Genomic DNA, 12821 nt, shown 5'->3' with positions numbered 1-12821 from the left:
CCAGAGCTGAGTGACTTGCTGACCGGGGAGTGGGGGAAAGAACAGCCATGAATATATTCATTTGAATCTGAATTTGTAGTCAATCATGTTCATGATCCTTTTCCACTCGCCTTCCACAGACATTTGAGTTTTATTAGCATAACTACATATGAAAAGTGAATGCTTAATTTAGTCAGTTTGCTAAAAGCAAATTTTGCTATACATATTTGATTTTTACAATTAGCAAATAGAGCAATGTGGGTTAATTATGTAAGTCATATGGTGATGTATCTGTTTCTTAACTGGATGATTTATGTGCATAATAAACACAGAATAATTTGTGAATAAAGCAACTGAATTATTCACAGAAGAAATTCACAAATAATTTCAACTAACTGTAACACTTCACAATTCTGCAATTTTCTTGGACCATTAATGAACAATAAAAAATGTAGAAATATACCAAATAATTAATATAGGGTGAGTTATTTACTCAGTTCTAATTCCAGGCTAAAAACAGCTGTAGGTGCACACCAGCTTCCAGAGGGAAATGCATCCTGTAGCTCTGTTATTTTAAATCTGCCTTTGACGGGAGTGAAACCCCAAAATGGGCTGGAAAGTGGTTAATAGCCAATCATTTACAGCACAGGTGCAATAGATGTAACTAATCAGTTGCTTCTCAGCCACAGAGGTGGGTCTGGGAGGCATCAGGTGATAACTTAGTAGATACCTGGCTTCATAAAAGGGGAAAGAATTCAGTTGGAAACTAGGAACCACAGAGGTTCTTCTGATGGAGGTGGTGCTGCAGTCTGTAGGACTGTCAGAGATACAGTTTAAGGGGCTAATGCTTGCTGCTAGAGCTGGTGAGGTGACTGTGGATGGCTAAGAAGGAGGCTGAAGATAGAGCTCAGAAGAAGGGCAGAGTGGATGAGAGACTTTTTGGATGTTGGTTTGAGCTTTTGTTGCCTGAAAAGACAGCTTCTCAGCTGGGAGACTGACTTGTCACCAAAGCCAAATAACCAGCAGAAGGTGTGGGAGATGAAGATCCTGGAGACATCATGCCCCGCTGCCAGGGGATGCTCTAGTGTGAGTGTGCACCATACCATGGCCATTGTGGCTATCTATTTTCCATTCACATTGCTCTTGCTTCAGTCACTGAGTTGTACATGACTTACTCTCATGTCAGCCACAGAGTACAGCATGTCTGTCCTGCAGCTTCTGCTAACTCCTTAAGGTTTATTTAATTTCCTCTACGGTGCCCAGTGTCTGTAGCAGTTCTAGAATGAGCAGGGCAGGGGAACCTCAGCAGCTCATGCCTAAGGAGCAGTACATTTTCCAACAGCTGTCAAGTGATGGTGCCAGACAGTTGCTCTCCTTAAGTGTGTGGGAAATACTCATGGTGGTCTCACTTGGTGCTAACAGCTCTAAAACTAAAGTTTTGGTGGGGATTGTAGTCTAGGTTTGAGCAAATAGTTTCAATTGGGGATTATTTATTCATCATTTTAAGCCTTGCAAGCCCCTGAGCTGTTGATTACTCTGTCCAATGCTTCTGTTCATTCTCTATTATCTCTTATGGGCTGGTCTTCTCCCATTAAAGTCAATGTCCGTTCTGCCATTGATATGAATGGGTTCATGATTAGACCTTTGCTTTGTAGGTGACTGGGGGTATGTCTAAGCTTCAAATGCTACAGCTCTGCAGCTGCACTGCTGTAGCGTTTCAGTGTAGATGCTACCTATGCTGAAGGAAAGATTCTACTGTCAGCACAGGTAATCCACCTCTGTGAGAGGCAGTAGCTGGGTTGATGGAAGAATTCTTCCATTGTCCTAGTGCTGTCTATACAGGGGCTTAGTTCACTTAACTATGCCTCTCTGATGCGTAGACTTGTTTTTCCATACACCTGAGTGACATAGTTATGCCAACCTAATTTGTGTAGTGTAGACTGGGCCCAAGTCAAAATCTTCTTTCTTAGGCTGTGAGTCAGTACTTTGGATTATCATGCTGGTTCTATAACTGTCTTCTAGTCTGAGTTTGGTGTCTTGAGTAACCTTCGTGATTGGTTTCAGAGTGGTAGCCGTATTACTCTGTATCAGCAAAAACAACGAGGAGTCCTTGTGGCACCTTAGAGATTAACAAATTTATTTGGGCATAAGCTTTTGTGGGCTAGAACTTCGTCACATGCATGGAGTGGAAAATACAGGAGCAGGTGTAAATACATGAAAGGATGGGAGTTGCCTTACCAAGTGTGAGGTCAATCTAATGAAAATTCAATTAACAGCAGGATACCAAGGGAGGAAAAACCACTTTTTGGTAGTGGTAATAAGAGTGGCCCATTTCAAACAGTTGACAAGAAGGTGTGAGTAACAGTAAGGGGAAATTAGGTTTAGTAATGACCCAACCACTTCCAGTCTTTATTCAGGCCTAATTTGATGGTGTCAGTTTGCAAATTAATTCATGATTGGCTATTTTTATCCCATGTGGAAACCTGCTCCTAACTCAATAATATGTAGCTCTCATACAGTGCTCTTCATCCAGAGATCTAAAAGGGCCTTACAAAAGAGGTCAGTATTATCCCCATTTTTAGAGCTGTAAAGCACATATTAAACCCTGCAAACATGAAAAATGAACGTTTCTTCTGAAAAAACATTGACTTGCTTTGTCAAACATACCTGCTTAAGGTAACTCTCAACTGTCATTCTTCTCTCAGCCCAAACCCACTTAACTGCACTTAAACCTGCAACTGAGAAGCCACACACAATGTCTTGAACTTGCCCTCCGCCTCAGAAAGTGGCCAGACAAAACAAGCTCAAACGATGTCCTCTTGTTGGCTAGAGTTGCTCTACAATGAGAACAGGCAACAGAACTCTGGCCAGTCGCCACTTCCACAATGGAACAAAGGGGGGAAGCATTGCTTTGTGCAATAAATTCACACAATCTTCTTTACTATTGGCAAAACTGGCAGGCACAACGCTTCCCCTTCAGAAGACTTATGACACCATTGTGTTGTAGGTTTTTTATTTTCATTTTTCTTAAGAACTGTGTGACATGCACCTGGTTTAATCACAGCTCAACCCCTGTTTATCAAAAGTTTTTGTGAAGGCTAATGAACCTCCAAGTGATCCTGGCATGACTTATGGTTTTCTATCAAATAACATTTCAAGGTTTTGTGGCTTCAGTTTGATATGAAGCCAATGAAACTCATCAGTTTTGACTGACTTTTGCTTTGTCATTTTGGATTCATTTGAACTAACAAGATTTGTGTGGTCTGGATCTATAGGATGGAATGTTCACATGTCCCTAACCGAGCTTAGCATATTTCTTCTCTTGCCCACATTCAGATTCCCTTTAATGCCCTTAAAATTATGGTCATGTGAGCGTTGTACATTTTATATTTCAGTACAGGATTACAAATACGACTCAATCACTATAGCCGAATAGTCTGAGCTTCTCAACCTCATCTCGCAGGCTAGGATCTGATTTAACAGTTGTGCAAATCCAGAGTAGCTTCATTGCAATTATATTGATGGTGACAAGACCAAAATCACAGCCAACATTTGCAGTTAAATTTAGGATCTAACTGTTTAAACTTTTACCGCAAAGGCAATGGAGTCTTTTGAACTGGTTTTGTACCAGACATGGAATTTGTGCTGCAGCAGCATTTCAGTAGCATTTTAGAGACAGTCCACTATGTCAAGGTGGACAGGCACAAACCATGACACGCATTGCTGAGGACTGCAAAATGACTCAGCTTCCTGGAGGTCTTCATGCCTTGAACATTGTTCATAAGAAAACTGGCTTGGCTTGGCTTGGCATATGCCAAATAATAAAATTAATAAATAACTGTTAAAGGAACAGTACACCCCAATTAGCATACTTGCTGACAGACTCCTGCATACAGTTATCTTCTGCTGATGCCCTAGGGCCTATTAATTCTCTAGTATGTCCCTATTTTCTGCCAAACTTCCTGCCACACCCTCTAACAGATGGGATGTCTTCCCCAACTCTCTTTGGGTGACTTCTTTCCCTTCACTCTAATCCCTTCTTAAGACCCACTTCTACTGTGAAGCCCACTGGAAATGAGTGAATTATGACATGGCACATGAATATCTATTGATCATAAATTGTATGTTGTCACAATGCACATGCCTTTGATTAGCCACACAGAGTCAACTTTTCAGAAATGCCTAAGTCCTACTTTTAAGAGTACCTGAGAGCCATATTGAGGTATGTAGGCATCTAAAGTTGCAGATCGATACCTAGTAGGATTTTCAAAAGTCCAATAGGTAAGGTGCCTAAATGCCTTTGAACAGCTGGCTTTCAGGTACTTAGACTTTGAATGGGACTTGAGCTCTTAAACCACTTGGTTGCTTTTAAAAAAATCTACAGAAAGTCTGGTTACTGACACCTGACTTTCATACACATCCCTTCCACACTGTGTTGCTCCTTCATTGCAATAGATGCAAATTTTGGAATATGAGCTCTCAAAGGCAGGGTCCAGACACTCTGTTTGTACTCTGAGGTATGTAACATAGCTCCAGATTCTTCAATAATCTCAATTCTTATTTCTAATGTTTCTTTCCAGATAAAAAGTTTTCATATTGATGCAACTGAAGAAGAAACTTAAATATATAATAAAAACCAAGACCTTACTTTCCTCTTGAAATTGTATTCACCATAAAAGAAATTTAAATAGGGTTGTATGAAATACACAGAATATAATATGTGAAATAAGTGAGGCTGTTTGAGAAGAACTATAGACATAACAGGCAGCAGGATATTTCACTGCTTTATTTGAATAACCAGACACTATAAATAAGAAGTTTAATAGAAAACAGTTTTTGACAACTGGATGCTGACTTGAATGAATGAGGTGTCCAGCATGTGCTTATTATAGCTAACATTCAACTACGAAAAAGTGTGCAGACCTGTCCATTTAGAAGCACATTTAAACCATAACTTGATAAAAATTGGTGCATTAAATTATTTAGCCTTTAGTTCCCTGCTACCTTATTAAAAGTAAAGTTCAGCAGAATCCTGATTTAAGAATGATACTTTTTAAAATATGCAACAGCATGGAGGAAACCTGCTGGATTATCTCTAGATTCTCTTTATTCTGAGTGAGAGGGGAAGCCACTAGTCCTGGTAACTAAGTGTTCTGCTGCAGGTGCTAACCTCCCTAAGTAGTAGGGAGGAGCAATGTAAAGGCAATACCCTATCTCCCACTGTGTAGCATGCAGCAGAGTTGGCTGGCCACAGAGAGAAAGCAGGTGTTGTGCTTATTAAGGGTGGTGGAACTTTCCCTGGCAGCATGCACTGTCCTTGAGCTGGCAGAACAATAGAATGCTGTAGCCGCTGGAATTTTGTAAAAGCCATACTACAGTGCATGTAACCATTCTGCAGGTTCTCCATTTCCTACAGACACATGGGATCACATGCTGATGTCAATTCCACTGGTGGAACTCTGGGGCACTACAAAATATACGCCAATCTAACTAAATTGCCAGGTGATATTGATATAACTAAACATGGCATTAAAACAAGCCCTCCCAATAGTGAAGATAAATGTATTACTAGGCGCACCTAACGGCCAGGCGCGATCTTTGGTGCAAAGAAAGGGATGAAATTGTGTATGACAGTTTGTTAGTGTCTTCTAAATCACACATTCCTCAAGGTCAGCTCCCTGCCAGCTTCAAAAAAATCACGCCAGCAAGGCAGAACACAGTCTCCTAGAACCAGCTTGGAGCCGTCCTGTCCTGTTACAGAAACCACTGCTTTGTCAATCTCCCTGCAGCTGAGTGTGCAGCAAGCAAGATTGCCTAATGTATTAATCTGAACCATGGTGCTTAGGGAGCTAATGAGACAAGGTACACCGAGTATTTGCCTTGTAAAGAGAGAAGGGAGTTGAGGTATGGACAGAAGAGCATCGTGTCATCACAAGTGGGGTTTAGATGCTAAGATATTTAAGTGCCTAAAGATGCAGAGAGACACACAGAGGGATTTTCAAAAGTGTCCAAACTGGTGAGGCATCTGACTACCATCATCATTCCAAGGCACCTCTCTGCATCTTTCAGAGCTTGTCTCTGAAAATCAGCCCCGGTATGCAGGTGTGTCTGTTTGTTATGCTTTCTAACCATTGACACCAATGGGGCCAGGATTTCACTCTTAGGGTCAGATTGTACCTTTAATCCACAAGCTGTGTTATGGTAGGGGAGAATGAAGAGGTGTTGGAATGGGAGTGCTGCTTCACTCCCTGGCTTGAAGTAGTAATAACAATCCAAACACCTTCAGCACCCCCGCTATAAAGAGTGTTCCAGCAGCACTGCCCCCAATAAAGGCTGGCCCAGCTTTGCTGGTCAGTGCAGAAAATGGCAGAGCTCTGACCAGCTCCTCCTTGAGTCCTCTGGGGAGGTTAGTGCCATTCAGCCTAAAGTCTCCACTCCCTGATTTAGACCAGGACAGGGGAGGGCTCCTCTTCTTCCTACATTATTCACCAGTGCAGGGCCAGGGAAAATCTAGTACTTACACTTCGTACGTTTATTGTATAGTATCTTTTGCAAACTCATGGTGCTTCCAAAAGTTACAAACAGGTGCAAAAAATTACTGTCCCGATCCAAGATTTTATAAAACCACATTCTAGGTATAATAGGGAGAGATGCATTTGATGCACAGCATTCTGCCCAAGAACATCCAAAGCACATGCTTATGAGTTTAGCACAAGGTGGATTTAACTGATATTCAGATATAGGCACACCTGGTGTTGAAGTCATGTTGGAAGACAGCCACTCACCAGCCATTTGCAAACTGGTGGAAGGGGCTTCACATCCAGCCCCACAGTTTTGGAGTTCAAACCATCTCTAATGTTATAAAAGGCGTTGCTTGTACGTATTTCACTACAAAGTAGCTGCCTCTGGCAGTGGATAATGTGTAGCTCTTATGCAGTGATTATTGTCAGTAGAGCTCAATGGAGATAATGATCATTATGTCCATTTTACAGATGGGGAAACTGAGGCACAGAACAGTGAAGTGACTCACCTATGGCAGCAGACCAGTGACAGCCAGGAACAGAAACCAGGTCCCCAAAGTCTGTCTGGCGTTCTATCCACTAAGCAATATCATGTCCCCATGGATAATACATAAGGACTATTTGATCCTAAATTGAATTCTCTGAGGCATGCAGTGACTTTGTGTTGCATTTACAATGGGACCCTGCTCACTGTTTTCAGGCATTACTGCAATGCAAATACATAATAATATGGAGAACGGAAGGTAGGACCAGTGGTGCAAGTAGACTGTAATTCTTACCGGTATGCATGGGCGACTCAGGGAAGGGACAAAGGGGGGCATCAGCTAAAGGGAGGGCGTGTGACCCCCCCCACATGATTCCTCCCCTCCCTGCCCCCAGCCTGGGGCCCCCAAGCTGTCCCCATCCCCTCCCCATCTCATGTTACCTGGGTGGGGTGCGAGGGGGCAGGGGGAGTCTGTTCTCCCACTGCACCGGATGCTGATTTCTGAACTGCAGGGCTCTCCTGGGAACTGCCCTTCTGGCGTGGCTGTGCCACCCCCAGCCCTTCCACACAGCTGCATCTCCTGTCTGGGGTTTGTACAGCCCCGCTGGAGGACAGGGCTGGGGGCAGTACCGGTACAGCTGCGCCAGAGAAGCTGCCGGCACGAGGCGCTGGCTCATGGGAGGGGCGGCCCCACATTCTGCTCCTTTCACTGCTGCAATTCTCGGGAGAGACCCGCCGTTGTAAAGATGTGTCTTTCCGGTACGGCGTACTGGCGATAAATATCTTAATGGTACGGCATATCTGACTGTACCTCCTTACTTGCACCACTGGGTAGGACTCACTCACCATCTGCTCATACTAGAATTTGTGCTACTGCCACTAGTACTTTGCAGGGATTTCTTTCTTGCCAGATTGAAACAGACTGAAAACAAGCTGCACCACACATGAGGAAACACAGCACATTCCCGATTGCTGACAGGATAGAGTGGTCAAGAATTTAAAACTTCACCCTCCTGGATTTTTAAGAGGTCAGGATTACTGAAAAGATTCTACTTTCTTTATCCTGAAGCTATTTCTGTTCACCAGCTCTGGCAGCAGCTGCTGTGTGTGCTCCTCGTAACTCCCAGGCCTTTCAACTTTTAGAGACAAGGCCTGGGTGGCAGCTAGTCAGATCCTAGGTTAATACTGAGCTTTTTGTTATGGTAAAAGAAGCCCTTTGAAGGGCTGGTTCTTAAGTCAGTTCTACTCCAAACATTGTCTTAATGAATCCACAAGACGAGGATAAGGTAATATAAAAGTATGGATTCCTCCCTAGACAGTTGAGTGTTGAGATGGAAACTCTGACTTTAACTCCCAAGGAAGCAGCGAGCTTTCCCAATGCCGATGGCAAGATGATCATTTATTTAGAGATACCAAATAACAACGAGGAGGGTTAAGAGATAAGATTAGACCTGAAAGTCTTTATGTGGCTTTAAGGTAGATGTTTGGCATCATTTAGTGTAAATGATTTGTTGGAGGGGGGCTATTAATTTATATATGGTTCATTTTAAAACATCCCAAATTGTAATCCCTATAGATATCGCCTGCCTCATTCCAAGACGCTTGAACCAAGCCCAGTTAAATCAAAGTTGATGCATAACACAAATATTGTTAGTTTTAGCTCTAATGCAGAGGTGGGCAAACTACAGCCCGCAGGCCACGTCCGGCCCGCGGGACCATCCTGCCCGGCCCTTGAGCTCCCGGCTGAGGAGGCTAGCCCCCAGCCCCTCCCTCGCTGTCCCCGCTCCGGACAGTGCTCTGTGCGGTGGGGCAGTGCGGCGGCGGGGCTGGCTCTGGCCAGGCGGTGCGGATGCTAGACCTGCTGCTCTGAGCAGCATGGTAAGGGGGGCAGGGAGTGGAGGGGGGGTTGGATGGGGGGGTTGGATTAAGGGGCAGAGGGTCCCAGGGGGCAGTCAGGGAGCAGGGGCTGGTCGGGGGACAAGGAATGGGGGGGTTGGATAAGCATGGGAGTCCTGGGGGGCCTGTCGGGGGTGGGGGTGTGGATAGGGGTCGGGGCAGTCAGGGAGCGGGGGGTTATATAGGGGGTGGGTCCTGGGGGGGTTGGATAAGGAGCGAGGGGTCCCACGAGGGGGCAGTCAGGGGACAAGGAGCAGGGGGGGTTGGATGGGTTGGGGGTTCTGAGGGGGGGCTGTCTGGGGCAGGAAGTGAGAGAGGTCAGATAGATAAGGGGCGGGGGCCAGGCTGTTTGGGGAGGCACAGCCTTCCCTACCCGGCCCTCCATACAGTTTTGCAAGCCTGATGTGGCCCTCCTTGCCCACCCCTGCTCTAATGCAACAATATATCTTCAATCTGTGCATGGACCTCTGAGAGGGGCAAAGTACTTCCCAAATGCCTTCAACTCCCACCATAAATTATCACCAGGAGTTGAGGATGCTTAGCACCTTCCATGGTTGGGCTCTAAACAAAGAGTTCTGTCACGGATTGGAGGCAGCACGGGGCCCTTATTGCTGGGTACTCTTATCTTTATGAAAAGAATGTGACTTGCCATTGTTGCTCTCGAATGCTCTCTGTCGCAGTTCAGTTTTAGACGATTTGAGGGGGGTGAAAATAAATGTTCCCAAGGGGACAAAGCAAGAGAGTGAATCTGGAGGGAAAGGCTCGTTAACAGCGCACACTGACAAACTTTACTGAGCCATGTTACCCAAGGAAGGGCAGTGGATACAAAGAAACCAGCTTTTGCTGGCTTGCTTGTAAAAATAAAATGTGAAGCTAAAAAGAGATCTTTTAGCAATATTTTTATAGTGAAATATTTGTAAGCTGATTCTCTTACACTTCTAGTTTCTAAAAGAAAACCCTAAATTAAATATAACTCTTTTATGGTATAGAAAGGTGATTAAAGTTTCCTCTAGTCCAGGGGTGGCCAACCTGTGGCTCCGGAGCCACATGCGGCTCTTCAGAGGTTAATATGCGGCTCCTTGTATAGGCACCGACTCCGGGGCTGGAGCTACAGGCGCCAACTTTCCAATGTGCCAGGGGGTGTGCACTGCTCAATCTCTGGCTCTGCCCCAGGCCCTGCCCCCACTCCACCCCTTCCTGCCCCCTCCACATAGCCTGCCGTGCCCTCTCTCCTTCCCCCTCCCCCCCAGAGTCTCCTGTATGCCACAAAACAGCTAATAAGGCGGTGCGGGAAGGGAGGAGGAGGCACTGATTTGAGGAGCTGCCAGTGGGCGGGAGGCACTGGGAGCAGGGGAAGCTGATGGGGGGGCTGCTGCCGTATTACTGTGGCTCTTTGGCAATGTACATTGGTAAATTCTGGCTCAGGCTGCCCACCCCTGCTCTATTTTTTTCCTGATTCCACATTTTTGCACTGTATGAAATCCTCACGTCAGTCCCATATGCTGTTCTGAACCCACCTGCCTATATGAAGTTGCCTTAGCGATAGAAACAGCATTGACCTCTCAGTGGTTTGCACGCCCTGCACTGTAGCACATTAGCTAGTTATAATTTTTTCTAGTTTACATGTTCCAAAAATAACTTGCCACTACCTAAATATTTAGGAGCATACTGTAGGATGGAATTTCGCTGTGGGACTCCAATTAACATCAGGGAGCTGAACTCCTTCATGCTGCTGGCCAGCTCTACTGACCGGTGCATAAGGAGGGCAGAGCGGTAGCTCTAACTCTCCCTCTGAAAAGAAGTGGAGAGGGAAGTTGCTCCAAATGGACCATCTTAATAGTAGCCGCTGTTCTTCCTTGTGTGGCGGGGTTGCACGTCTGTCCACAGCTTACACAGTCCAGGCAAGAGACGATGCCTGCCCTCCTCCATGCCATATTTTGCATTCCTGTTAAAATCCGGCCCTGATCCTGCCATATTTGGTGTCTGAATTTATGTGGTTTTGTGATAGTTGGAGGGGGAAAGTTGAGCTAAAAGAGAGCCCTTTTTTAAGGCACTGCTCTTCTTTTCCTCCTAATCAGAGCTGTGAGTGAGACCCTGCTTGATTATCCAGGTCACAGGCACTTTCATGTTCAGGCAGCTGGAGCAGCAGCTGTAAAGGCTGATGAATGTGATTTTTTTTTCTATTTTATTTTTTCCTTTTCTTAGATTCAAATACAATTCCTGACAATCCCATTGGAATTAATCTGCCTGTTCTTTCTCAGAGAGTGTTTAGCTGGACAGTCTCAAGATTTTTTTGCAGGGTCCTTACTGGACCTTCCAAACCCCTTTCCATGAAGCATTCTCCCCTCCCCAAGTACATTCTCTGAATGAAAACCAGGCATTTTTCCTGAGGCGTCTGTATTGGGTTGAAAAGGAACAAAACTGCCAGTGTAGAAACAGTGACATGCATTTCAAAGGGAGAAAAAAGGATGCATCTCAACAGCTAGGGAAAGTATCTCTGATCCCCAAACCATAACTGACGGAGGTATCACAGGTTTGTTAAAAGGTAGGGTTTAATAATAATGATAATAAAAACATTAACAAGACATCTAGAAACAGCTACAAATCACACACTAGATTCTACAGTGTAGAACAATGGCTCTCAATCTTTCCAGACTCCTGTTCCCCCTTTCAGGAGACTGATTAGTCTTGCGTACCCCCAAGTTTCACCTCACTTAAAAACTACTTGCTTACAAACTCAGACATACAAACACAAGTGTCACAGCACATTATTACTCAAAAGTTACTGACTTTCTCATTTTTACCATATAGTTATAAAATAAATCAATCGGAATATAAATATTGTACTTACATTTCAGTACATAGTGTATAGAGCAATATAAACAAGTCATTGTCTGTATGAAATTTTAGTTTGGACTGACTTCGCTAGCGCTTTTTCTGTAGCCTGTTGTAAAATTAGGCAAATACCTAGATGAGTTGATGTACCCCCTGGAAGACCTCTTAGTATCCCCAGGGTGACATGTATCTCTGGTTGAGAAGCAATGCTGTAGAATACTTACCTGAAAGTGAAGGTCATGTCCTAAGCCATAGTAATTCTAGCGGGGGCTAGGGAACCCAAAACCATTAATCAATTTTACCCTCTTTAAGAAATCAAGTGTGTGTGTGTGTGTGTGTATTTGATGACTATAGTTTTTTGTTTTGTTCCCCAAATAGCACTTTGTAATAGCCCTGGAGGGAAAGTACCAACACGAAGATATATTTATCACAAACAATTGAAGAGGAAGAGGGAGAAAAGCCTTCTACAGTTTTATTGTTTTTATATGGCAAACAAAATATACACAATAATAATAATAACAATAATAATAAAAATACGGCTCATATGTTACAGTAAGTATAACAAGTGATAGTGACTAGGGAGAATATGAAACTGTTTGAGAACACTAGGGGAGTTTAGAGGGAGGGGCTGACATTGTTCAGCTTATGCAGTGTTGTTGTAGATGTCTTGGTTCCAGGATATTAGAGAGACAAGGTGGCTGAGGAAGAAGAAGGGCTCTGTATAAGCTCAAAAGCTTACGTCTCTCACCAACCGAAGTTGGTCCAATAAAAGATATTACCTCACCCACCTTGTCACTCTGCTTATTTAGCTTGTGAGGTATGATAGGATCACAGCACTAAAGGGTAATGCCTGCAGGCTGTCTGCAAGGACTTTTCTCTTCAACTGCAAGATCACATGATGCATTAAAGACTATTGTTACAATGGGTGTTTTTTTGGACAGCCCCCTGTTTCTGAGCAGCGTTTCCACTTAGGAATGCGTTGTATCTCTTTGAGCTTCCTTTACATATCATAGCATAAATAGTTGTTCCGGTGGTAAAACTCTGTACTGATGCTGTAGGAAAAAAATGGCCAGTGAGTGGGTCTATGCTTTCCTTCTTTTGTGGGA

At 44.2% G+C, this 12821-nt stretch overlaps 1 protein-coding gene across 1 annotated transcript in view; it reads left to right on the top strand.

The window, feature by feature from the left end:
* Positions 1–954: 954 nt before the first annotated feature.
* The window catches only part of TRPC7 (transient receptor potential cation channel subfamily C member 7), a 364174-nt gene continuing 352307 nt past the window's right edge, over positions 955–12821 (top strand). The window contains exon 1 of the mRNA XM_045026121.1: positions 955–1065. The gene's annotated coding sequence lies outside the window, so the exon portion shown is untranslated. The remainder of the gene's footprint in view (positions 1066–12821) is intronic.

This window comes from Mauremys mutica, chromosome 8 (genome assembly GCF_020497125.1).
Source record: "Mauremys mutica isolate MM-2020 ecotype Southern chromosome 8, ASM2049712v1, whole genome shotgun sequence".
Lineage (NCBI taxonomy): Eukaryota > Metazoa > Chordata > Testudines > Geoemydidae > Mauremys > Mauremys mutica.
The sequence above is the reverse complement of the archived record's forward strand: the minus strand, read 5'-3'. Positions and strand labels throughout refer to the sequence as shown.